Source organism: Tachyglossus aculeatus, chromosome 5 (assembly GCF_015852505.1).
Source record: "Tachyglossus aculeatus isolate mTacAcu1 chromosome 5, mTacAcu1.pri, whole genome shotgun sequence".
NCBI classification, from domain to species: Eukaryota; Metazoa; Chordata; class Mammalia; order Monotremata; family Tachyglossidae; genus Tachyglossus; species Tachyglossus aculeatus.
This window is the reverse complement of record NC_052070.1, coordinates 86,530,726-86,558,609: the sequence shown is the minus strand read 5'-3', so window position 1 is coordinate 86,558,609 and position 27,884 is coordinate 86,530,726. Positions and strand designations below refer to the sequence as shown.

At 45.4% G+C, this 27,884-nt stretch overlaps 1 protein-coding gene across 1 annotated transcript in view; it reads left to right on the top strand.

The window, feature by feature from the left end:
- The window catches only part of GFRA2 (GDNF family receptor alpha 2), a 144,399-nt gene that overhangs the window by 94,612 nt on the left and 21,903 nt on the right, over positions 1-27,884 (top strand). The window lies entirely within an intron of this gene.

The window sequence follows — 27,884 nt, the reverse complement described above, 5'->3', positions numbered from 1 at the left end:
CCTGCTGCCGGTTTTGTTCTCGACGCCTCGTTTGCTTGTTGCCCATCCTGGCCTTTGGTGGGGCTTTGAGGTGGACTGTCCCCTTGGCTGTGAATTTGGGTGGACGGGCAGGTGGGTGGGGGTGTCTGAGTCTGGTTTCTGAACCAGTTAGGAATAAGTAGGAGATGGGTAAAAATCCTTTGGTTTGGGCTGGGCTGCTGGAAGAACAAGTCTTTCCCCAGCCTTGGAGAAAAACACCTTCTTTGGTCAGAGAAGAGACTGGGCATCACGGTAACCCCAGCAGTCAATCAGCTAGTGTCTCCCACTCATCTCTCTCTCTCTTTCTCTCCATCTCTCTCTCCCTCTCACATCCTTTCTCCCTCTCATTTTCCTCTCGCCCTCTCAACCCTTCTCTCCTTCTCATCCCCTCTTCAACTCTCTCCCCTTCTCTTCTTTTCTCTCTCCTGCTTTCTTCCCCTCTCTCTCCCTCCCCTGTCTCCTGAAATCTCTCTCCTCTCTTCTCCCTCTCCCTCCCCCATCACCTCTCTCTGGGCTGACTGGTGGTCATATTCCTGTTGGGTTGATGCAACTGGTCTTCACAGTCAGCTTGAACTGTGGCCCTATAATTCAGAGGGTTGTGGTCATGCTTCTGGGATGAGGGCTGGACTGTGGCATCATCTCTGGGGTTCTTGTACTTTTGACTGGGCTCTTGGGTCTTCTGGGGAAAAACAGATGCCACTATTTGAAGAGGTGGGGTTAGACAGAAAATGGACACTATTCCTCTTCTCCTCCTTCACCATCTTTCTTTCCCTTCTCCCCTCTCCCAGTTCACAATGGCAGCAGAGACTGCTTGACTCAAATATGTCCTTGCAGGCAGGGAGTGGAAAATTGGCTCTACTAGGTAATTGTCAGTGGGCTGAGGGATGAGATACTGTCACCACTCCCCAGATCACAAACCAGATGGTCTGAAAGCTTTTGGCCTCTGAGAAGAGCCCACCCATGTACTAGGGTAGTTGTGTGATCTTTATTGTTACTTTACAATATTGAGTTCCTCGTGTTGCACACGTGTATTTTAATATAATAACAATAATTCTGGTACTTGTTAAGCACTTACTATGTGCCACACACTGTTCTAAGCTCTGGGGTAGATAAAAGTTAATCAGGTTAGACACAGTGTCTGTCCCACGTGGGGTTCACCCTTTTAATCCCCGTTTAACAGATGAGGTAGCTGAGGCCCAGAGAAGTTAAGTAACTTGCCCAAAATCACATAGCAGACATGTGGCGGAGCTGGAATTAGAATCCAGGTCCTTCTGACTCCGAGGCCCATGCTCTATCCATTAAGACATGCTGCTTCTCTAATATGAAACAGCAAGTGAAGATGGAATGATTAGAGAAGTCCCTTTCACCCTGGGTTGTCATAGCGCTGCAGATAAATATAACAAATTTACTCGATCTTCAAAAATGTTGACTGGCCACTCCACTGTCAAATAAAATTGGAATTCTTTACTGGATGAAAGGAAACTTTCTGTCCTAGAGATGTAACTTTCCCCACAGTTTCTTCCCTTAGAATGGAAGCTCAATATGAGTCAACGACTGTGTTCTATCTGATTATTTAGCATCTACTCCAGCGCTTAATGCAGTGCTTGGCATATGGTAAGTGATTAACAAATACCACTATTATTATTATTCACATTACAAATTCACAGAAGCAGCGTGGCTCAGTGGAAAGAGCCCGGGCTTGGGAGTCAGAGGTCGTGGTTCCAATCCCGTCTCTGGCACTTGTCAGCTGTGTGACTTTGGGCAAGTCACTTAACTTCTCTGTGCCTTTTACCTCATCTGTAAAATGGGGATGAAGACTGTGAGCCCCACGTGGGACAACCTGATTACCTTGTATTTCCCCCAGCGATTAGAACAGTGCTTGGCACACAGTAAATGCTTAACAAATGCCACCATTATTATTAATATTATTCTTATTTTACATGCTGAAGCACCTTGTCTAGTCTGAAATGACCCGGGGATACCATGCTTGATGTTGCCCTTTGGTTCTATTAAGGAGAAGCAGTATGGCATGGTGGATAGACCATGGACCTGAGAGTGAGAAGATCAAGAATTCTAATCCAGACTCTTCCACTTGTCTGCTGTGTGACCTTGGGCAAGTCACTTCTCTTCTCCTTGCCTCAGTAGCCTCTTCTGTAAAATGGGGATTGAGACTGTGAGCCCCATGTGGGGCAGGGACTGCATCCAACCTGATTTCCTTGTATCCACCCCAGCGCTTAGTACAGTGCCTGGCACATAGTAAGTGCTTAATGAATACCACAATTATTATTATTATCATTATTCTGTTGAAACTTTTCATGTTTGGTTAGTTTTCTCCGCTTTCCTCTTCTTGGGGCCACTTCCTCTCTCTTGGGGCAAAGAATTTTGGATGAGCACCTGATGAGCAAATGATTCCCCCCGCCCCGCAACTCCACCTCCCCCCTCAACCCCAGATCATTCTTTCAATCAATAGTTTTTATTAACTGTTTATTGTGTGAAGCACTTGGGAGATTATAAGGCATTGGCTCTGACCCAATGCACTAAGCACCAGTTAGACCCCAAAGCCGAGCAGCACCCTACTGGTTCAGATGACGCTGACTATAGGGGAAAACCATACACCACCAAGTGAGATATTTCATGGAATTAAATGATCAACATTGAGATCCATTTAATGTTATCAAATTACATGGGTGTGAAGAAAGGGAATTTGGGGTTTTGTTTTAGAAACTTTAATGCAAATGGTTTGTTCTGTACATCAGCTGGCTGGCTGAAGCTTGGGCAGAAGGCTGAAGCTGGGCCCGGAGGGAAGAGTACCCACTGGGAGGGGATTTGCTCTGGGATGGGATTGGCTCTGATCATCTCGTGCTGACTTGGAACTTATCGGCACACGTCTTGAAGGGATTTGAACAGAGCAGAGGGAATCACTCTTTCCAACTCAGCATCCCACAGCCCGGGCTGGGGCCAGCCCTCCAAGACATCTGCTGTTTTGGCTTCCTCAGGCCAAACCATGTCCTTCACAACCCCCGCAGGCCTGGAACAGAAGGATTGGATTCCATCAGCTCTGTGTCTTCTCAGTTTGGGGTCCTGGGGTTTGGTGGGGGTATTTCCTGGGACAGAGAAGAGAGGGGAGCTGGGTTTTCAGACACCTGGGCTGTGCTCTGTATGCAGTGCTGCCAAATTAGAGTTGGGGGTGGGGAGGAAATGCATAATTTTTGTGTTTGGTAAATACGGAATGAATTTGAGCTGGGAGTCATCAAGGAGGGTAAACAGAAGCAACTGTACATGACATAATCATTCACATCCGGGCCCCTTCACTAATTCACAGCCAAACCCCACCCAGGCTGACAGGAAGAGAAAGCTGAGAGCCAGAGGGACTAAAACATATGAAACATGAATTAGGCTATGGAGAGGAGAGGATAATTTTAACCCCTCTTGGAGCCAAGTGGGAAACAGGGCTAGTACTGAGAGGGTTTTGTGCCCCGTGGCTCAGTGGAAAGAGCTTTGGAGTCAGAGGTCATGGGTTCAAATCCTGGCTCCACCAATTGTCAGCTGTGTGACTTTGGGCAAGTCACAACTTCTCTGGGCCTCAGTTCCCTCATCTGGAAAATGGGGATTAAGATTGTGAGCCCCCCGTGGGACAACCTGATCACCTTGTATCCCCCCAGTGATTAGAACAGTGCTTTGCACATAGTAAGCGCTTAACAAATACCATCATCATCACTTTCTCCTTCAAGTGGTGGTGGGCTGGGAAGGCCAAGAGATGGAACTGGGGATACTTAGCCTGCTCTTGAGCAGGCATTGTTGAACAGAGGCTGCATCCAACCAAGCAGCATGGCTCAGTGGAAAGAGCCTGGACTTTGGAATCAGAGGTCATGGGTTCAAATCCTGGCTCCGCCAATTAGCTGTGTGACTTTGGGCAAGTCACTTAACTTCTCTGTGCCTCAGTTACCTCATCTGTAAAATGGGGATTAAGACTGTGAGCCCCCCATGGGACAACCTGATCACCTTGTGACCTCCCCAGCGCTTAGAACAGTGCTTTGCACACAGTAAGTGCTTAATAAATGCCATTATTATTATTATATTGTATCTCTCCCAGCACTTAGTACAATGCTTCGCACATAATAAGCACTCAACAAATATTATTATTATTATTACCAACAGAGATGTCTCCCTGTTATTTTTCACCAGTGAGAGGATTGACAATGTGGGGATGATTTGAATAATGGGGATGCCATCTGTTTTTAAATGAGGAATTCATTTCAGCTCCTATTAACCCCTCTACCAAAACACACAATTTTGCCTGTGACCCAAATAATTTTGGTGTGGGCTGAATGTACTATCTTCCACTGTTCTCCCTGGTTTTGACTGAGATTGGAGGAGGGTGGCAGCCTGGAAGTAAGGATAGGCTGAAGGAGATTGCCCCTCTTTCTCCCCTGCCTCTTTTCCCAGAATCACCCACTGATGGACTTGGCATTGACACCAAGCCTGGGACAATTCTGGGAGTTGTGAGGTTGACTGCACTTGCTTTATTGTGCTCAATCCAGCTGGAAGCCTGGGAGTAGGCGGTCCCAAGACCAGATGAGACAGGTCCCCTACCTGGTGGAAAGAGGGTGGGAAGAGGTAAAAGGTGATCAGGTTGTCCCATGGGGGGCTCACAGTCTTAATCCCCATTTTACAGATGAGGTAACTGAGGCACAGAGAAGTTAAGTGACTTGCCCAAAGTCACACAGCTGACAATTGGCGGAGCCAGGATTTGAATCCATGACCTCTGACTCCACATGACTTCACATGGTCAAAAAGGAAGGAAGGACCCATGTATGGTTCCTTTGGAGCAGGAAATGACATAACGTGAATCGATGGGAATGAGATCACACACTATTGCAAAAGAAGTACTATCACCTTGCTCATGACCTTGCTGTCCTTGTTCGGAGATGAAATCCAAACAAGGGAAGCATCGTGGTTTAGTAGGTAGAGCACGGGGCTGGGAGTCAGAAGGACCTGGGTTTGAATCCTGACTCTGCCACTTGTCTGCAGTGTGACCTTGGGCAAGTTACTTCACTTTTCTGTGCCTCAGTTTCTCATCTGTAAAATGGGGACTAAGATTGTGAGCCCCATGTGAGACAGGGACTATGTCCAACCTGATTAACTTGTACGTACCTCAGTGCTTAGAATAGTGCTTGGCACACAGTATGTGCTTAACAAGTGCCACAATTACTATTATTGGCTCAATGGAAAGAGCACGGGCTTGGGATTCAAATGGGTTCGAATCCCAACTCTGCCAATTGTCAGCTGTGTGACTTTGGGCAAGTTGCTTAACTTCTCTGAGCCTCAGTTCCCTCATCTGTAAAATGGATATTAACACTGTGAGCCCCACGTGGGACAACCTGATCACCTTATATCCTCCCCAGCACTTAGAACAGTGCTTTGCGCATAGTAAGCATTTAACAAATGCTATTATTATTATTATGAAATCAGTCCCCTGACACTTCCCCAACTTCAGTGTTTTATGCCACTTTTTCAACAGAAGCTTGAGCTTCTTCAGAAGGGCTTACTTGAACTGAGCTGGACAATTAAATGCTTCCTATTCTGATCCATTCTTTCCCCTGAGCAGCTACCAAAATCTTTGAAGACCAAACTAGTCCCCAGTTAATAAAAAAAGAAAGATTTGCTTATTGACTTGGGCTACTTACTCTGCCTTATACAGAGCCATATAATTTCAGAGCTGGAAAGGGGTCTTAAGTCATCATATTGTCTATTCTCCTGCCTCCAGGCAAGGTGGCTGTCAATCCATTTTTTTAAAAAAAAGAGGTCTGCAGCCTTCATGATTACATGGCCAGTGTCTCTCACCACTCTTAACAAAATCTTGCACTTTGATCCCCGATTTCTCCATTGATATCTTCTCCCCTCTGCCCGCCCCTCGCCAAGAAAACTCTTCCCATCACTATCACCATTGTCATCAGCCCTCGGTGCTCCTAGTGAGTCCAATTGGAAACTAGTTTCTTGGGGACATACAAAAGAAATGAGATGTAGTCTCAGCCCTCAGGGAGCTTGCAATCTAATGGGGGATAAGGAAGACATAAATGACTAAATATGCACTAGCCTGAAGAATAGTGGCTCTCCATTCTGGTCATTATTATAACTTAGTTGGTATAGGGGTAAAGGTGGTCTGGGGTTTGGGGATAGAGATTTGGATTAATGCTAAATGATTACCATTCATCATTTTGGCAACTTAGAAAAAAAGGCCTTCAACTTTTACTTGGATTTAATCAAAAAGAGGTAGTGGAGGGAAAAGGTGTCAGTCCCGAGGCATCTGTTTGGCCACACAGGCTGAAACATGGTGGTTAAATGAAGGTGATTCATTTTTCAATACTTTGGTCCTCTGATGAAGAAAGAGAAGAAATCCATTGAGGTGGTCAGGAACCAAAGAAGCAAAACTCTCAGGGGGGAGCTGCGGAAGATGGGAGGGATGAAAGGGAGGAGGGAGGAGAGCGGTGGAGTTATGTTATCAAATTCAATGCCCTAGGTGCTTTGATTTCATCCATCAACCAGACTGTCAGTGCTAAAAAGATATTGCCAATCAGCCGTGGTGGTCGGTGGGGGTGAGGGGAGGGGCTGAAACTAGGACTGTGCTCCTGCAACGATGACCTCACCAGGATAAATCTCTGACTAAGGTAATATATTGTTCTAATTTTTGAATTTTTCATAATGGCCTCAAGAGGCACTGATTCCCTGGAGCCCAGGGCCTCTTCTCCTGAGTTCGAAGAAATCACAATCAACCCTGACTATGTTTACATTGACTGAGGGAGGAAGCAGGGATCATGTTTACTATGCATCCCTGCCGGTTTTTCCTATAATGTCAGGTAAGTTGACTCAGAAAAAAAATCTCCCTGTGCCGTAGGAAAAGGGTTAAAGGATGGACGGGAAGGGGGAGCAGGTCGGTTTTGTTTACTAAGAGGAAAATAATGATGATTAAAAAAAAAATCCAGCCTTGCTCCTTCAGGTATGTGATTGAGAGAGGCCATCAGTGGAAGGGCGAGGAGCTTGTTAGAAATCACCAGGCCATTATAACAGAGATCAACAGCTGCCTCTCGAAATGGGAAGGAAATAGATACAATCTCAGGAGAACGATGAAATTGAAAGATTCCAGTGTGTCTGGGCGAACAAACATAACTTCATAAAGAACCTATTCTGGCGAACAGCCTACCTTATGATAATTGCCTCCTGCCTGCCATCCATGATGGAGAATGAGGGCTTGTTGGGGGTGTCAGGAAAAGGGCTGGGGAAAAACGTAGAACTTAGCAGAGATGGGTTCTATACAATCTGGCTAAGCTGCTTTTCCTTGCCCTTCCTTTTCTAGACTGTGAGGCCATTGTTGGGTAGGGACCGTCTCTATCTGTTGCCAACTTGTACTTCCCAAGCGCTTAGTACAGTGCTCTGCACACAGTAAGCGCTCAATAAATACGATTGAATGAACGAATGTCAGGATCTGAAGCCTAACTGTGTTCCAATCAATCAATCAATAGGATGTATTGAGTGCTTGCTGTATACAGAGCCCTGTACTAAGTGACTGGGAGAGTATAATACAACAGAGTGGGCAGACACGTTCCCTGTCCACAGCCAGTTTACAGACGAGAGGGGGAGGCAGATATTTATATAAACAAATAATTTAAAATATATAATTTAAAGATATGTACATAAGTGCTGGGGGATTGAGGGCTAGATGGCCAAATGGCCAAAGGTCACAGATGATGATAATAATAATAATGATAGTATTTGTTAAGTGCTTACTATGTGCAAAGCACTGTTCTAAGCACTGGGGAGGTTACAAGGTGATCAGATTGTCCCACGGGGGGCTCACAGTTTTAATCCCCATTTTACAGATGAGGTAACCGAGGCCCAGAGAAGTTAAGCAGATTGCCCAAAGTCACACAGCTGACAGTTGGCAGAGCTGGGATTTGAACTCATGACCTCTGACTCCAATGCCCGGGCTCTTTCCACTGAGCCACGCTGCTTCTCTTCTCTTCACAGATCCAAGTGCATAGATGACTCAGAAGGGAGAGGGAACTGGGGAAAAGAAGGGCTTAATCAGGGAAGGCCTCTGGGCAGAGGTGTGACTGTTATAATGCTTTGATGGTGGGAAGAGTGGTGGGCTGGCATATAAGGAGGGGGAGTTAGTTCCAGGCTGGGGGGAAGGATTTGGGAAAGGGGTTGGCAGCTAGACAGATGAAGTCAGGGCACAGTGAGGAAGCGGGTGCTGGAGGAGCGAAGTGTGCGGACTGGGCTGGTGTAGGAGATCAGTGTACCCGCCCGCAATCCTGTTTCTCAGGACAAGGGGACAACTCTGCATGGCAAGCAGGAGGGATGCCTCTAACGTGTCCGTAGCTGTGAATGGGGAGAGGACCTCTCCCCCGTCCCATCTAGGTATGGGTTGGAGAGCCTTTGACCTCTGTCTTGCTCCAAAATCTCTTCTCTGGGTCCCTTCATTTCCCTTAGGCTCTCTCTAGGAAGTTGGGAGAAAGAAGGAGAAGGAGCGAGAAGGAGTTGGGGGGCAAGACCTCACTATTTCTCTCTATTGCTCTCAAGATGTTACCTCTTGAATAATAATTAGCAATGAATGAAAGATTTCCTTTACCCCACCTTAAGATTTTTTCCTGTCTTAAATGCTGTATGTGGATGGCTAGTGAAACCTAAGGGAATGGAATGGCAACTAAGCAGCATGGACTACTGGAAAAAGCATGGGCCCGAGGGTTCAAATTGATCAGTGATACTTATTGAGTGTGTACTATGTGCAGAGCACTGTACTAAGTTCGGGAGAGTAAATACAACAAAATTCCAACAGACAAGTGGCGGAGTCGGGATTAGAATCCACATCCTATGACTCCCAAGCCCGTGCTCTTTCCACTAAGCCACGCTGTTTCCCATGGGAAACATGGGCCATTCCTGGCTCCGCCACTTATCAGCTGTGTGACTTTGGGCAAGTCACTTAACTTCTCTGTGCCTCAGTTACCTCATCTGTAAAATGGGGGTTAAGACTGTGAGCCCCACGTAGGACAACCTGATTACCTTGTATATACCTCAGCACTTAGAACAGTGCTTGGCACATAGTAAGCGCTTAACAAATACCATTATCATCATCATTATTATTATTATTATAAGGGGGACTGCTTCCTGCTCCCACTGTTCGCAAATCATTTTTGATTATTGTAAGATCCTTGAGGGCAGGACACGTGTTTGCTTCAGTTGTACTTTTCCAAGTGCTTAGGACAGTAGCCTGCACTTAGACAAACGCTGAAGAAATCCCGCTGAAAACGATGACATGTGAAGGATAAATCTGACTTTATTGGGGGGACTGTTGAACTAGGATTTGGAACCATTTCTGTAAATAGTTCTTAAAGAGATCATCTGCAGTGGATGCAGGTTGTTACATCACTTCTGACTGCTTCAGATAAGACCTCCACCCCTGGAGAGGGTCCTGTGGTGGCTGGGGGGGAACATCAGGTTGGGAGCCGGGAGGAAGGGGGGAGTTTGGGGGTTAATTCAGAATGTTTTAGTTTGGCTTTGTGGCATTTCAAAGCCAAGACCCTTCACCAGTGAGTCAAGGCCGCTTTTGATTCATAACAAGATGGACAGGAAGGGAGCTGGCTCTGAAGTTTGCCTGTGAAGCTATATCACTGCGTGCGGGCACACACACAGAGCACGCACCCGCATATTTTGGCAGTAAGCAACTTTTCAAAAGTGAATTACGGTATAAAAATTAAATCCATTTTCAGGGGCTTTTAAAGTGGGTCCTATTTATTCAGCGGCTCTTTCTTGTGACTTTGCCCGTATGTAATCCATCCAGGCCCTCGCTCCACTTTCGGGCTTTGAGGAAAGAGCTGAGCTTTAACCCTTTGTGGGAATTAGCCTGGTTCAATGGGAGAGTTATTTCTCTGAAGTCAGTATCCTGTGTGGCCACCAGCCCGGCAGTTTCTGCCCTAACTTTGACAGCGGAGCAGAAACTAGTTGAGAGGGAGTCAACGGAGGAGGTGGTTTCACTCAGGTTAACAGTGGGCAGTTAGGCCACCACCCCATCCCCTGGATCACGTGGGGCTATGGAGCTGGGTGGGGTTGACACCGAAACCCTAAGTCCCAGGGTTGTGGGGGTGGTTGAGGTGACAGGGTCCCCATCTTTTTGCAAACTTGTGCCAGACTTCCCTCCACGGGTCTATAGAGAAGCAGCATGGCGTAGTGGATTGCACACAGGCCCGGGAGTTCGAAGGTCATGGGTTCTAATCCCAGCTCCAACATTTTTCTGTTGTGTGGCCTTGGGCGAGTCACTTCACTTCTCTGTGCCTCAGTTACCTCATCTGTAAAGTGGGGATTGAGACTGTGAGTCCCTTATGGGACAGGGAATGGGTCCCACCCGATTCGCGTGTATCCATCCCAGTGCTTAGTACCATGCCTGGCATATAATAAGTGCTTAATAGATGCCACAATTATTATTATGATCATTATTAAATGATTCCAGACTGTAAGCATAAAATGATTCCAGTTTCCCCTATAGACCATAGCCTCCTCCTGTAGACTGTAAGTTCCTGAGGGTAGGGATCACATCTACCAACTCTATCATATTGTACTCTCCCAGGCACTGAGTACAGTGCTCTGCAAAGTGTTCAATCGATTCCATTGACTGATTGATTCTTGTCCCGCAGCCTTGAAAGCTGGGCTCAATTCTCCGTCACTTCTGTTCTGTAGTGATTTCCTTCATCAGCATTTTAGATGGAGCTTTTTTTTGCCTAACTAAGATCCTGCTACTTAAACATTAGTTTTTAATAAACTCTAAAGTATGCCCAATATGTCTTGATTGTGTTGTGCCCCGCAGTCCAGGCTCCAGTTTGCAGCTCTGTTTTACGCACTGCAATTTCTTTCCTCGGTCCCTAGATAATTGGAGGATTGGTTCCATATTGTGTTAAATTTTCCTCTGCTTGTTTGCTTTGCATAATTGTAACCAATGTGGTGCAGTTTGCCAGGAAAGCAGCCCCTAGGTAGGTGTGTGGGGAAACTCCTGTAAAACGGGCAAAATGTATTTTTGTTTGTCTCCGAAAAGAAAACTTTTTTGAAAAGAGTCCAAACTTGGAAGATGAACTAGGAAGGCTGGTTTGGCTTGGCCTCTTGCTGAATGTCAGCCTTGGGGACTCTCGAAGAGTTCAGGACTGAGAGGGTCCAGATTTAGGATCCTCGCAGGTCACCATCCATGGGGGATGGAGCAATCTGGGCTCAGCCCAAGTTTTTAGGAAGACCGAGGTTAGTGGGGCGGTTCAAGAGGGAAGAGAGTGTTGCCTAGTGAAAAGAACATGGTATTGGGAGTCAGAGGACCTGAATTCTCATCCCAATTCTGCCACCAGTCTGCCATGTGAGAACTCGGGCATGTCACTTGACCTCTTTGTGCCTCAGTTTCATCCTCTATGAAACAGAGTTGTTGATCATGCTACTCCTCCAGACTGTGTGCTCGTTATGGGCAGGGAATGTGTCCTCTAATTCTGTTGTATTGCACTCTCCCAAGTGCTTTGCACATAGTAAGCACTCAATAAGTGGCATTGATTTATTGATTGATTCTCTTATCTCACAGGATGTGGTGAGTATAAAATAATAATAATAATAATGACATTTATTAAGTGCTTACTATGTGCAAAGCACTGTTCTAAGCACTGGGGTGGTTACGAGGTGATCAGGTTGTCCCATGGGGGGCTCACAGTCTTAATCCCCATTTTACGGGTGAGGGAACTGAGGCCCAGAGAAGTCAAGTGAGGCCCAAAGTCACACAGCTGACAATAGGAGGAGTCAGGATTTGAACCCATGACCTCTGACTCTAAAGCCCATGCTCTTTCCACTGAGCCACGCTGCTTCTCCAGCAGAAGTGGAAGAGGCGAGAAGCGGGAGGGAGAGATGGGAAGCAGGAGGGAGAGGCAGGAAGTGTGAGGAAGAGACGGGAAGCGGGAGGAAGAGGCGGGAAGCGGGAGGAAGAGGGGACAAAGGAGCTTTAACTTCTCCAGCATCATTTCCACTCCTGCCTCCCAACCCTGCCCTCCCCAAAAGATTCATTCATTCAGTCATATTTATTGAGCACTTACTGTGTGCAGAGCACTGTACTAAGCTCTTGGGAAGTCCAAGTTGGCGACGTATAGAAACGGTCCCTACCCAACAGTGGGCTCACAGTCTAGAAAGCTCTTCCATAATCAGGGATAGAGAAAGTCCCACTGCCTGGGTCAGGATCTCTATCTCCATCTCCCTTATGGCCTGACTCCTCTTGGCCCTGGACTGTCTCAAAATTCCAGCCGGGCACTGACTGGGATCATTACTGCCACTCTGAAGCTTGGCTTCCAACAACACTTCCTGACTGTTCTGAAGGACGTGACACGTGGTACCCTTCTATTCGACTCCCTTGACCTGGCTCTAGGCCAAATATTCAAATCGGCTGTGCCTGGGGTTTATCCTAGGGATTTTCTTGCTTTCCCTTCTTGGGCTAGGGTGAACCAGCAGACAGGATAAATACCATGTGGAGCTTTTAACCCAAACTCGAAACAGACAGACTTGCTATTTTCCTTTGAGTTAGGAGATGTTCTGGAGCTGTATCCTGGCACCATCTCATCTCCTCTACTGCAGCGTCTCTGTGGAGGAGGAGAGGCGGAGGAGGAGAGGAGAAGCGGAGATGAGAGGAGCGGAGGAAAGGAGAGGCACTGCTGAGCTGGGAAAACCTTTTTCCCCTGAAAATCTCCCCCTTGAGCATCTCCATCCAACAGATCTGAGCTTCAATGTAACACTGGAATCCTCTGAATTTGTTGTATACTGATGTGCACAAAACCCTAGGGAGCTTGCCAGTGGGGAACAGGACATTTTTGTCCTCTTGCTCTTCTTTGTCTTTTCTATTCCCTCTCGGTTGCCTAAATTCCTTCCTTTTCCATTGGCACAGTTCCCAATTTATTCTGTAGTAGCTGTGCTCTGAGGAACGGGGGAAGGAGGAAAGGCTGTGGGCTTTCAGAGTGAGATCCCGGCATTGGGAACTCTCTGATGTAGCAGGGTTTGGAGGGCTCTCAGGAAAAATAAAACTGGTGGGATTGAAAATAACATAGTTGGATGGGATTGCTCCTTGGCCCAGGGAACGCTGTGCATATTGACTCTGGTGGTCTGATTCTAACTTTGTGGGAGGCTTCTCCTGAGGCCCAAGGAGGACAGTGAAATGGGATCCTCTGCTGAGGGTGGGAGAGAATGGAGAGGAAGGATTATGAGGGAGGGAAAGGGGATACAGGAGTGGCAGTGGAACCAGATCTGCAGAAAACTCACTCTTGTCCTTCTCTGTAAGATAGTCATCCCTCCATTCCTAGAACTCACCTTGAATCAGACCACATGGGAGGCAATCTTGGGGTGGCCTTGATCCTTTCAGATTCCTTGATCTGGGTGGTAACTTGTGATAACCCTGCTAGCAGGGATTTTCCAGCCCGCTTTCTCTCATTTGGATTGCAGCAACTCGCTAAAGAGGCTTTGGCCAACTTAATTTGAGCTTGTGGCTCACTCATCAACAACTGATACTTGGGCCTAAATGGGCAGTTTCAGGGAGCAATCTGACATGGCTTTGCGATTATGCTGCATAGCCAGAACTGAAGTGGGGAACAGAGTTACCTGGGGGGGGTGGTTGGTTGTACCCGAGTGAGGTGAATTTACAGCCAGAACATGCAGCGTGGCTTACTGGAAAGAGCCTGGGCATGGGAGTCAGAGGTTCTGGGTTCTAATCCCGCTTCTGCCACTTGTCAGCTATGTGATTTTGGGCAAGTCATTTAACTTCTCTGGGCCTCAGTTCCCTCATCTGTAAAATGGAGATGAAGTCTGTGAGCCCTATGTGGGACACCCTGATTACCATGTTTCTACCTCAGTGCTTAGAACAGTGCTTTGCACATAGTAAGCACTTAGTTGCCATCATTGTTATTATTATTGTTATTATTAATAACACATATCAGGTTATAACTGTCTGATGAACATGAACTCTGGACTAAGGAGGCCCAAATTTCCTGACCCAGATATCCATGGAGAATTATCCTCCATAGCCTGGAAATTCAATTAAATTATGCTTATTGAGGTCATTGGTCTGTAGTGGAGAGCTTTAGGAGGGGTCCAATCATTAAATGACATAGCCTCTTCCTCAAGGAGCTTAGAATTGAGTTCCAGTTAGGTTGACAGTCATGTTCAGATCACACACTCGTTTTCACGTGACTTGGGAGGGGAAGCATGTTGGGTTTGGGCTAGTTGGGAGAGTGATGCCCCCTTCTAGATGGTCAGAAAAGGAGGCTTTCCTGGAGAAACTGCGCTAGGAGTAGAGGGTTGTTGAAGGTTGGAATTGTTTTTGGCTATATTTGGGGAGGCGGCGTATTCACTGTAGACATTAGGCTGTAAGTGTCTACCAACTCTATTGTACTGTTCTCTCCCAAGCACAGAGGAGAAGCAGCATGGCATAGTGGATAGAGCACAGATCTGGGAATCAGAAGGCCAAGTGTTCTAATCCCCGCTCCGCCACTTGTCCGGTGTGTGACCTTAGGCAAGTCGCTTCACTTCTCTGTGCCTCAGTTATCTCATTGGTAAAATGGGGGTTGAGGTGGTGAGCACCACATGGGACAGGGACTGTGTCCAACTCGATTTGCTCACACTCACCCCAGCACTTAGTAGAGTGCCTGGTACATAGTAAGTGCTTAACAAATATCATTATTAGTACAGTGCTCTGTGCACAGTAAGTGCTCAATAAATACTATTGATTGATTCATTGTTTTATTCATTCACCACGGGGAATATGGCTCAGGCGAAGGCCCAGAGGTGACCTAGGAGTGGACTGGGTGGCCCAGGGAGGAGTAAGTTCCGGGAAGACTGAGCAGGCTAACAGGAGGGATTGGGAGAGAGAGAAGGAAAATTGAGCCCAGCACAAAGAACTCAATGTGCAGCCCCTAGCTGGCGGGGGGAGAGGTCTTGGCTTCTGGGAGATGGAGATTTACCCTCTTGAATGTGTGCGTGGGATGTCTGTATCCCATTACACTAGTAATTAGAAATAATTAATGCCTGTCTGTCAAGGGCTTTGAAGATGACAGAGCTCTAGATGCATTTCGGGCATTAATCTTATTATTCATAACAACATCTGAATTCAATGGGATCTCTTCTCTCCCGTCTCTGATGCTCTCAGCAACCTCCCTTGGGAAAGTGCCACTGTGGGGAAGGAGGGGGGCAGAAGGCAAGGGATAAACAGCCCACCACTCAGCACCCTAAGGGGTGGGGAAAGCAGAGGAGAGGGACCCTCGCTTTGAAGAGGGAGCCGATCACCCCCTTGGGCTTAGAGCTCTCCCTCGCCTGTCCTGAGCAAATAACTATTCCCAACCTGGAGGATACAGAGCTCAAGTCGGGTGAGAGGAAGCATCGCCCAGGGGGTAGAGCCTGGACCTTGGAGGCATAAGGGCCTGGGTTTCTAATCCCGGCTCTGCCACTCACTTGCTGTATGACCGTTGGCCTCAGTTACTTCATCTGTAAAATGGGGATTAAGACTGTGAGCCCCATGTGGGACATGGATTAGGTCCAACCTGACTGATATCTTGTGTCTACCCCAGAACAGTTTCTGGCACATGGCAAGCGCCTAACAAATACCATTAAAAATAATAAAAAGTGTGGAAGCATTTGCGGCCTTTGGCTACTGGGCCCTGCAGCTTATGCCTTGAGTCTATTGACGGGGAACTGACACCTCTCACTGACATCGGTGGTGTCTCGCTGGTCTCGTGAGAGCCCCCGCCCCGACCCCCGCCCTCCGGAAAAAAAAATTGCCAGGGTTGAATTCTGCACACGCCTCGGTGGTAGGGGAATTATTTGCCAGATATATGGTGTCTGGTAGAAGGGCCTCTTATGAGTCAGTGTTCAAATATGTTACCAGCTCAATAAACAGAGAGGTTTGCTGTAAATTAAGGCGAGGGAGCGAAATGCCGGCGATAGTCCTTGTTCATCCACAGCTTTCTATTAGCAACACTTCCCCTTAAGTTGTGCGTATTCCCCGGGAACGGCTCCGCGGTCGGCTTAGAAGGGGGATGTAATTACATTGCAGTTGTTAGGGAGTTAGAGGTATACTGTTGGGTCAGGGCGCAGACACGTCTAGGCCCCAGTGGGCCTAGGTTGGGTTCTGGGAGCGGGACGTGACCTGTCTGACGTGCCTCTTTCAGAGCCGGCCGGTGTGGGGTTTGGGGAGTGCCCAAAGGAGAGGGAAAGTAAGGAAGAGCATTTAGGCTTCCCTCTCTGTTGCTCTGACTGAGCGGGACCAGATAGAAAGCTGGGGCTGGCAAGTGAAATGTGGAGATCTGGAGGCCAGGGCTCAGAGAATGGAATGAGGCCCGGAATTCAGGATGCTTCGGTTTAGTTCCACATCACGGAGGTGGGATTTTGAGTTTTGCCCCTATACCATAATGTACCCGAAGGGGCTAGGTTATATGGGAGCCCTTTGCGTAGAGGTGATTTAGAATGCTTTAAATGACCCAGTGGGGGTTTCTGTGGTTTTTGTTCCCAAGAGTTTACGAGAATGGGGTTTTGTTGGATTACTGGGCATGCATTGGTCTTAGTGGCCAAACCCTAACATCCTGATCAAAGCCGCACCCTCAGCAGCAGAATCTCCAGACCTGAAAGGCAGCTCTTCGTACATATTCTAACGAACATAACACTGTGTGACTCGAAGTAAGACCTGTTTTAAGTTGTCTAGCTTATACCAGACAGTGACATCAGATTGAATCATTTTATGTGTTTGGAGTGCCTTAAGGCCCAATCGACTAGAAGAGAGCATGGTGTTATTTTGAATGTCTACGCAATTTTTTTTTCAATATCCACCACTTTCCAAATTACCAAACACAACCTGGGCTAGTCACCCCACACACCAGGGCAAATCTAATAATAATAACAATAATAATAATAATAATAATTTTGGTATTTGTTAAGCTCTTACTATGTGCAGAGCACTGTTCTAAGCACTGGGGAGGATACAAGGTTATCAGATTGTCCCACGGGCTCACAATCTTAATCCTCATTTTACATACGAGGTAATTGAGGCACAGAGAAGTTGACTTGCCCAAAGTCACATAGCTGACAAGTGGCAGAGCCTGGATTTGAACCCATGACCTCTGACTCCTAAACCCATGCTCTTCCACTGAGCCACGCTGTATACCCATTCATATATTCTCTGGGGAAGGAAGAAGCTATCTCCCTAAAGATCTCGTATTAAAAAATATAGACTTCCACCTGGCTCAGGATGGTTTTGAGGTAAGTCTGGCTGGAGACAGGGGCTTTGACTAGATGATTTCTTTCAGTACTAGGTAGTTCCAGGATTCGCTGGTTTTTCCGGGTTTTTTTTTAACTTCACTTCATGCAATGCAGCAGAGCCCAAAGAACCTGTTGTTGGGTAGGGACCGTCTCTATATGTTGCCGACTTGTACTTCCCAAGTGCTTAGTGCAGTGCTCTGCACACAGTAAGTGCTCAATAAATACGAATGAATGAATGAATGAATCCAAGTGGCCTCTGGCCCAGGCAGAAGATTGTTTCAGCTAGGGGACACTGAGGAAGAATGTGGTTAAATGACTTGCCCAGGATCAAGAGTGAGACTAAGTACTGTGCAGTTCTACCTGAAGGATGCTTTTAGAGTTATTATGAGGATTATCTAAACCCAACTTTAATTGACCTTCCACTTGCCATAATTTTGGGGTCTCTAATATGCATTGTGTGTAACACATGCCCTTTCCTTTGGTTAGAGTATAGCTTTGGCCTTTGTTAAAAATAACTTTGCTAACTACAAAACTCTAGGCACTAAGCTTGTTGAGGACAGGTAACTTGTCTCCCAACTCCCTCACCTGACAGCTGTGTGACTTTGGGCAAGTCACTTCATTTCTCTGTGCCTCAGTTCCCTCATCTGTAAAATGGGGATTAAGACTGTGAGCCCCACGTGGGACAACCTTGATTATCTTGTATCCCCCCCGCCCCCCCCCCCCATTCCAGCGCTTAGAACAGTGCTGGGCACATAGAAAGTGCTTAACAAATACCAACATTATTATTATTATTATTAACTTCTCTGTGCCTCAGTTACCTCATCTGTAAAATGGGGGTTAAGACTGTGAGCCCCACATGGGACAACCTGATAACTTCGTATTTACTCCAGTGTTTAGAACAGTGCTTGGCACATAGTAGGCACTTAACAAATACCATCATTATTATTATTACTCTCTGGGAAGCAGCATAGCTTAGTGGATAGAGCACAGGCCTTCCAGTCAGAGGACCTGGGTTCTAATCCTACCTCCATCATTTGTCTGCTGTGTGACCCTGGGCAAGTCACTAATCTTCTCTGGATCTCAGTGTCCTCATCTGTATAATGGGGATTAAATCCTACTCCATCCAATTTAGACTGTGAGCCTCACTTGGAACAAGGACAATATTCTACCTGATTAACTTGTAAGTACACCAGTGCTTACTACAGTTCTTGGCACATAGTGCTTAAAAAATACCATTATTATTAATTACTCTCCCAAGCACTTAGTACAGTGCTCTGCACACAGTAAGCACTCAATAAATATCATTGATTGACTGATCTACATTCATTTATTCAATCATATTTACTAAGTGCTTACTGTGTGCAGAGCTCTGTACTAAGCGCTTGGGAAGGACAAGTTGGCAACATTTAGAGACGGATGTGATGTACTGGACTCTGGAATTAATATCTTTTTTGCATTGTGTGAAATTATGGTTCCTTTTTAATGAGGGAAGAGATAATGGATAATGGAAAATGGAATTGAATGATCTGGATGCCTGCACAGAAAGACTACCCTATGAGCCATATCGAGCTAGAAAAGCCATTACCAGGGGAAGTAGCAAGGCATAATAGATAAACACAGAACTGGGAGTCAGAAGGTCATAGGTTCTAATCCTGCCACTTCCACTTGTCTGCTGTATGGCCTTGGGCAAGTCACTTCACTTCTCTATGCTTCACTTACCTCATCTGTAAAATGGGGACTGAGGCTGTGAGCCCCACGTGCGACAGGGATTGTGTCCAACCCAATTTGTATCCACCTAAGCGCTTAATCAATCAATCAATCGTATTTATTGAGTACTTACTTTGTGCAGAACACTGTACTAAGCGCTTGGGAAGTACAAGTTGGCAACATATAGAGACAGTCCCTACCCAACAGTGGGCTCACAGTGCCTGGCATATAGTAAATGCTTAGCAAATACCACAGCTATTATTATTATAACCAAAGAAGCTCTGGATTCATGAGTGTTATGTCCATCACTCTTTTCTGCCTGCTTAGGGACCTTCCTCCAAGGTAGCAGAGGAAACGATAAAAAAGGAGGGCTTTGTAATAATTTAACATCCTTGTAGTCAAACCTCTAATTTTATTTTTACTTGTTCAGGAAGAAAAAAGTCACTGTAAAGACCACAGTTACTTCATTCCAAGGCAATTGTGATGAATGTCTTGAAGTGTAAAATATTGTCTTCAAAAGAATTAACTTAATAGATAATTTTGATTCAATTATTGGCTGAATACAAAACTTTTCTGGATGAAACTCAAGGAATATTTTATGGGCATCACATGATGTAGTAATTATGGAATTAGTTATTCTTATAGGAGAGATGCTTATTTTGGACTTCAAGGCAAGGAGAAAATACATCATTTAAGGTTTTCATTGCCTGGGCAGAGATTTGGGATTCTTTGCTCTCTGTTTTTCAAATAGTTCCGATTTTGCCAGCCCCAAAGCTCAGCTTGGATTTTTGTCCTCATTCTCCCCATGTGTGTGATTTGGGGTTGAAGTCTTCTGTGTATTCCTTTTGGCTGTCTGATTAGGAGATGAAGGTCATCGACATACATCATCCCAAAAAGGAATTGTTCTTCCTTTGCTGAGAGACCAAAGGGCCTACCCATCACCTTGACCATAGATAATCATTGATCTTATATTAAAAAAGTGAAATGAAGGAATCTTATTTCCATTATATCCCAACAAGAGCATCCATTGCCTGGCCCAGCCCTCCCATCTACCCTGCCGAGCATCCCCTCCTTCCCCCCGAAGCAGAGACTGGGCAGGAGTCTGCCTTCCCAATCAATCAATAGTTTTTAGTGAGTGCTTTCTGAATGCAGAGCATTTGGGAGAGTTCAGTGGAGTTAAAAAAAAAAAAAGATCTCTACTCTTGTGGGCAATCTAGCTGGGAAGACAGCCATGAAATAATTTACAGATGGAAGAAGAAAAACAAACAAAAAATTGATATCGTAGATGAGTAAGTACTTAAATAGAAGCAGCGTGGCTTAGTGGCTAGAGCCTGGGCTTGGGAGTCAGAGGTCATGGGTTCAAATCCCACTCTGCCACTTGTCAGCTGTGTGACTTTGGGCAAATCACTTCACTTCTCTGGGCCTCAGTTCCCTCATCTGTAAAATGGGGATTAAGACTGTGAGCCCCACGTAGGACAACCTGATTAGCTTGTATCTTCCCCAACTCTTAGAACAGTGCTTTGCACATAGTAAGTGCTTGATAAATGCCATTCTTCTTCTTCTTCTTCTCTGGACCTCAGTTCCGTCATCTGTAAAATGGGGATTAAGACTGTGAGCCCCACATAGGACAAAATGATTAGCTTGTATCTTCCTCAATGCTTAGAACAGTGGTTGGCACATAGTAAGCACTTAACAAATACCATCATCATTAACATTAAATAGCAGAATATGTAAGTCATACATATATGTATATTTTTATATACATACGTATGTGTAGATATATAAAAGTGGTATGGGTTGGGTGTGAGTGCACAAGAGTTTAGTAGGTGCTGCCATGCCATGCTGATGAGGTAGTTGGGGGGAAATGGAAAATGAATCAGAGAAAACCCCCTGTAGGAGATTTGATTTCAGAAGGTCTTTGAACAGGGAGAAGAGTGGTCTCCTGTATGTGAAAAGGTTTGAAGAGTTCTAGGGAGAAGGAAGGACTTGAACAAGGTGGGAGACTCATAAATGATGCCTAGTGTGTAAATTACCTCACGATGACTGAAGAGTGCATATGAGATTCCACACTCTTACTCTGAGAGACTGGTAGGGCTGTCTAGCTGCATAAAACTATGCTAAAGCTATGCATGACCATTCTAAATTCAGAAGAATCCAGAGGGAAATGAGAGGTGTCTATGGGTTTTGGGTAAGACCTGTTGGCTATCTCTGCAGAGGCCCTAGCCATCATGGTTGAACTGGATTCCCCATCAGATTAATGGTCAACGTAAAGATTTACTAAACATTACAAATTGGAAAGAATATCAACAGAGAGATCCAAAGACTGAGGTTTACAGAATATCTCAAGCCAGTTAGATTCAAAGCTGCAAAAGCCGAACTTGATTGTCTCACTGAAAAATCACTCTACCAATGCTTGCTCATATGAATAATCCAAGATTTTTACTTTGGCAAGAGACTGGAAAAAGCGTAACTGAAATAATTAGTTTACACCAGCCTCTTTTACCACAGATAAAGGTTAAAGAAAGAGAAATGATTCACCATGAGGAAGATGTTTTCTAGCCTGGATCCAGACTGGAGGAAAGAAGCAGCACGATTTAGTGGAAAGAGCATGGGCTTGGGAGAGGACATGGGTTCTAATCCTTGCTCTACCACTTGTCTGCTGTATGACCTTGGGCAAGCCACTTGCCTTCTCTGTACCTCAGTTACCTCATCTCTAAAAATGGGAATTAAAACTGTGAGCCCCACATGGGACAACCGGATTACCCTGTATCTACCCCGGGGCTTAGAACAGTGCTGGCACATAGTAACTGCTTAATAAATACCATAATAATAATTATTATTATTGTCAACAGTTCAGAGGGAGGCAGGGCAGGAGGAAAGAGGAATAACACTTTGATTCTTTAGCCAGAGTTCCCTCAGAGGAAAATGTAGCCCTACCCAGAGGAGGGTGAAGATCTTTTCACCATTGAGAGAGAAGCCAAACTCTTCCTGGAGTGCCCTAGTAGCTTCTGGGATGTGTGGAAGGAACCAGCCCCTTTGCAAACTGGGTTTTGGCTTTTTTTTTTTATCTTCCCCTCCCTGTAATCCTATTGCCAGCCTTTTGGCCAGGCATCTTTCAAAAGAGTTCAGAGCACACGACTATGACCTCACTGCCAATAGTGTGAGCTAGAGTGTAGTGGGAGAGGAGAGTGGATAAGTAAGAGGGCGACAGATGATGGAGTGCATTGAAGCATCCCTGGAGTTTCTGCTTGATGCAGAAAAAAAACACTGAAGGTTTTTGAGGAGCAGGGATATGTGTGCAGAATAACATTTTAGAAAAATGATGCAGGCAGCAGAGTGAAGTATAGGTGGGAAAGAGGAAAGATGAGTCAGGGAGACCAGTGAGGAGGTTGATGCATTAGTCAAACTGGTTTAAAGACACGTGCCAGAACCAGCATAATGGTTGCTCGGATGGAGGGGAAGGCGAGGATCCGGCAAAGATTATGGAGGAAGAACTGACCGGAATTAGTGAAAGACCCAATCTGAGAATTGAGAAAGAGGGAAGACAAAAAGATAATACCAACCCTGGAATAATTCCCAACTTCTTGAATGCTAGGAAAGTTGTGGTGTGGAGTAGCTAAAGACTGTATTCAGGCCCCAGAAGACTGGCTTCATTCATTCAATCATATTTACTGAGCGCTTACTGTGTACAGAGCACTGACTGAGTTCTTGGAAAGTACAATTTGGCAACAATGACAATCCCTACCCAACAATGAGCATTCTCCATATACCTTTTAATAGATATGGTTAACTCTGTCAGAATTTTCACTGTTTAATTTTCATTGTTTTAACTGTGCTTGCATTCTGTTTTCTGCATTCCATCTAGTCCTCCCCCACTTAGATTGATATTCTCTTATAGGTCAGGGATCTGTCTTAATTACATTTTCATGAATCACCCCACTGCTTAGAACAGTGCTTTGCACATTATAACTGCTTTATAAATGTTTTTAGTAATAATAATCCCATTCAGACATGTTATTACAAAAATAAACAAAAACCGTGGAGGTTTGGCATAAGTGGGATGAGCTTTTCGTTTGCTCACTGACCTTCAAAAATTAACCCTGCCAATAAATTCAGTTTAAATAAAGGGTGGGCTTTAAAGAGAAGATGGGAGCTTATGATTCAAGGAAGGTTTCAATTTAGGGCGAGTGTGTTAGAGGAGGGGTGCATAAAAGTCCAAATTTAAAGTTAATTCTATTGATAAATTCAGTTGGTGAGGCTTGTCTTCTACAAGTTTATTTATCTAGAACAAGAATTCATCTGGCAGGGAGTGCTCCCTCAGGTGAGATAAGAGACATCATGGTCAGGGGTCTATACAATCATGTTGTCCTTCTTTGTTAAGCACACTGTTATTCCATTCAGCATTTGGGGAGAACTGCCAGGCTGTGGGATGGAGGAAGAGATGCCCTTGGAAAATCAGTTTCTTTCTTTTTCAGGTCCAGGTGTTGGTTGGGACAATTATTTATCCTTTAAAACCACCTGCTCAGTTGGCAATTGGCAGACTTGGGCTGATTCACCAGGGAGAAAGGGACTGGAGAAGGAGGAGGTCTTTCGGATGACAAGGTCAATAATTGGAAGGTAAAGGGGAACCCACAACCAGTGGGATGATTTAGCTACAGCTGGCCGGACTTCCCCTTCACTCCCAAGGCAAGTCTGTCTCTCCTGCCTAAAAGCTCCCAGAACCTCTCTCCTTCAGAAGCAAGGAAAAGCCCAGTTTGTCTTAGCCAGTTAATTTTCTTTTTTGAGTGCTTACTGTGTGGAGAACACTGTTCTAAGTGCTTGGGAGAGTATAATACAACAATAATCAGACACATTCCCTGCCTACAGTGAGCTTACACTCTAGAGGAGGAGACAGACAGGGGTTCAATTCTATGCAGGGGCAGGCTCAACTGGCTCCCAGAATCCCCCAGAGCAGTCCCAAACCCAGGGATTCATTTTCGATTTAAAATAATCTAGCCACATAAGGCTGGCCCTGGGAAGGATCTGGGTCCAGTCTCCTTGGCCTTTCCAGCCAAATCCTTCAGTCCTGGACCCTGGCCAGGACCAGACTGCCATTGGGGAGGCTGAGGCAGAGGCCAATTGGGTCCAAATAGTGTCCTTAAGGGCAATGCATGAAACAAATCTGCAATGGTTTGGAAAACTTTCACTGAGTCTTTTTGTTTCTTAATGGTTGTAATGATTTTTCTGCCTTGTTAGTCAGCTAATGATTTGGAGACTTGCTACAGAAAATAGGCTTTTCCCCGGTAAAACTGTGTTTCCAGGTCTGCCAATTGAGCTACATGTCCACTCTATTGACAGCTATGGGGCAGGAAGACTACTGGCTCTGCTGAAACTTCCCTTTCGCCACCAGCCCCCCTGAACTTTGAGTCAACTCTGATACTTCCCCCCGCCCACCAAGGATGGCAGTGGGATGAAGGGCGAAGGCTGGGGTGGTGAGGGGATTGAAAGCCTGAAATTGAGTCCGCCCCTTTCAGAAGAAATGTGCTGATGTCTGGGGTTTCCTGGGCAGAGTTGTTCACTGGAAGAAGACTTCAGGAGCATCAGTCCTCTCTGCCTGGGGCTATCCCTATTCCTGCTCACTTGGGGCTTAACCTAAGCTTTTCTAGTACTCATTTAGGGCAAACAATTATGGAAAATTTATTTCTAAAAGTCACTTAACCATAGCAGACATGATCCTTTTGAGACTTCTGGGTGTGGCTTGGACCAAGAAGGAGCGGAGTGGAGGCTGGAAGAAGGAAAGAGGAAAAGATAACAACGAAAGTCCAGCCAACACCACCTTTGTAAGGATGTTCTAATCCAGGGAAGGTGACTTAAATAAGTACTACTGCCCATTAGATCAAACAGAGTGAGGAGCAACTACTAGGATTCCAGTCTCAGTGTTTCAGCGGGTGATAAAGGAAGTTCATTGTTTCCTGCTGTTTATTCCCCTCTTAGCTTTAATTTAAAAAATTGGTTCGTGTGTGAATTAAGACCTGTCACCAGCCCCTGCCTCTCCAATGAGCTTCCCTTCAGCCCTCTTTCTTCTCACTTCTGGATTGTGACTCTGCCTTCTCTTCTCTCCATTCCCGCAATATTTCCCTCTGACTCTGCCCCCGCCTTCCCCCATCTAAAGTTTGTGGTTTCATGTCCAAGTCCTGCAGAATCGTCTAATTATAACAGATTAATCCATTAGGATTTACGCTCTTCTATTTACTGGATGGAACTATCCATTTCACAGCTGTGGCTCCCACATCTAACCAGCCAGCAGGCAATTTAAATATAGAAAGTAATTTAACCTAGTTGGATACCAAGGCATCTTGCTTAATGTGGTGCATAAATTTCGGAGCTCTTTGCTCTCAGCCATCAAAAGGGTGGCCAACTGTCTCATGTCCTGGGAGAAGCCTGAATTGAGACGAGTTGCACCCCAAGAGGAGACCCCGGGGTAGGTAATATGGAAAAGACATCCTTCTAATGAGGTCAGCAGTCATTTTAAGGATGATTTTAGGTTTTCTTTCTATTCCCCTTTTTGGATTAAAAAAGGCTTAAGTTTTATTTCTCTTCCACTGTTTGAAAAAAAAAAGGCTTAGCAGAACTTGTTAGACTCTTGAGGTAGGTGGGGGCTAGGCTGAACCGAACCTAGCCCTAAGGCAAAATGGATTCATTCATTCATTCAATCGCATTTATGGAGCGCTTACTGTGTGCGTAGCACTGTACTAAGCGCTTGGGAAGTACAAGTCGGCAACATATGGAGACGGTCCCTACCCAACAGTGGGCTCACAGTCTAGAAGGGGAAGACAGGGAACAAAACAAAACACGAAGACAGGTGTCAAAATCATCAGAACAAATAGAATTAAGATTGAGTTACCCGTAATAAATTAATCAGTGGTAGCTGTAAGCTTATTGTGGACAGGGACTGTGTCAGTTATATTGTTGTGTTGGATGAGGAGTTATATTGAGGAGGAATGGATGTCAGCTATCCATATTATCACATTAGTCTAGCTTCTTGGGGGGCTTTTGCTGTGTTCGGTTTTAGACACAGCAGGTGGTAGTGGTGATCATGATGATAATGATGATGGAATCTCCCATCATAAATGGGGATAAAACACCTATTCTCCCTCTTCGCTAAACTGTGAGCCTCATGTGGGACAGGGACCTTGTCTTACGTGACTAACTTGTATCTACCCCAGAGCTTACTGCAGTGTTATTTACCAAATATAGTAAGTGCTTAACTAATACCATAATTGTTATCATTATTATTATCATCATCTAAGGTATCTATGTTATTTACTGTACTAAGTGCTTGGGAAAGTACAATATAACAGAGTTGATAGACATGTCCCCTTCCCATAACACACTTATAGTCTTAGGAAGAGCAAACCTTGGTAGAGTCATGAAGACATTTGGATCTAGAGTCTGAAGGCATTGATTATAATGCTATAATGCCACGTATAGTCTCCTATCCCTGCCAGGCAAGTGTCTATTGGGTCAGTGGGTGAAACAGGCAGGTAGGTGTGCAATACACTGTGATGTGCATGGAATAATTTTACAAAATTGGCCTTTGCCAACTCCTGGATGTTGTTTGTTCTTATTTAGATTTAGAAGCCCCTTGAGGGCAATAGCTGAGCTTTAGCCTCATTTCTGCTTTGAACAAGGCATAATTGAGCAGAAAGACCACAGAATTCAGAGTCAAGACATTCGCTTTCTCATCCTACCACTGCTATTAGGCTGCTATATGACCCTGAGCAAGTACTTAACCTCTCTGAGCCTCAATTTCCTCATCTGTAAAAGGGGGATAAAGATAGATTGTGAAACCCATGTGGGACAGAAACAAGATCCCATAACTTTGTATCTATCCCAGTGCTTAGCACATAGTAAGAGCTTAGTAAATGTCATATTTATTCATTTATTTTACAGTAGAAGATTGACTGAGGAAATTGTGTGATGAGGTCCCAGGTGACTATTATTGATGTTGCTTACAGGATGTCTGAAAAAATAGGAACTCAGCATGGCCGGGAGGAGAATCATGGCTCAGTGGAAAGAGCCCGGGCTTGGGAGTCAAAGGCCATGGGTTCTAATCCCGGCTCCACAACTTATCGGCTGTGTGACTTTGGGCAAGTCACTTGACTTCTCTGTGCCTCAGTTCCCTCATCTGGAAAATGGGGATGAAGATTGTGAGCCCCACGTGGGACAACCTGATCACCTTGTGTCCCCCCAGCACTTAGAACAGTGCTTTGCACATAGTAAACGCTTAATAAATGCCATCATTATTATTATGTCAGTCCATCAATTGTATTTATTGAGCACTTACTCTATTCAAAGCACTGTACTAAGCACTTGGGAGAGTACAATATAACAATAAACAGACACATTCCTTGCCCACAATGAGCTTACACACTAGAGGGGATACAGACATTAATACAAATAGACAAATTACAGGTATGGACATAAGTGCTATGGGACTGGGAGGGTAGATGAATAAAGGGAGCAAGTCAGGGTGACACAGAAGGGAGCTGAAAAAAGGGAAAAGAGGACTTAGGGAAGGTCTCTTTGAGGAGATGTGCCTTCAATAAGGCTTTGAAGCTGGGGAGAGTAATTACCTGTCAGATAGGAGGAGGGAGGACGTTCCAGTCCAGAGGCAGGACGTGGGTGAGAACTCAGTGGCGAGATAGATGAGATCGCGCTGCAGTGAGAAGCTTAGTGTTAGAGTGAAATGTGTGGGCTGGATTGTAGTTGGAGAGTAATGACGTGAGGTAGAAGGGGGCAAGATGATTGACTACTTTAAAGCCAATGGTGAGGAGTTTCTGTTTGATGTGGAGGTGGATGGGCAACCCCTGGAAGTTCTT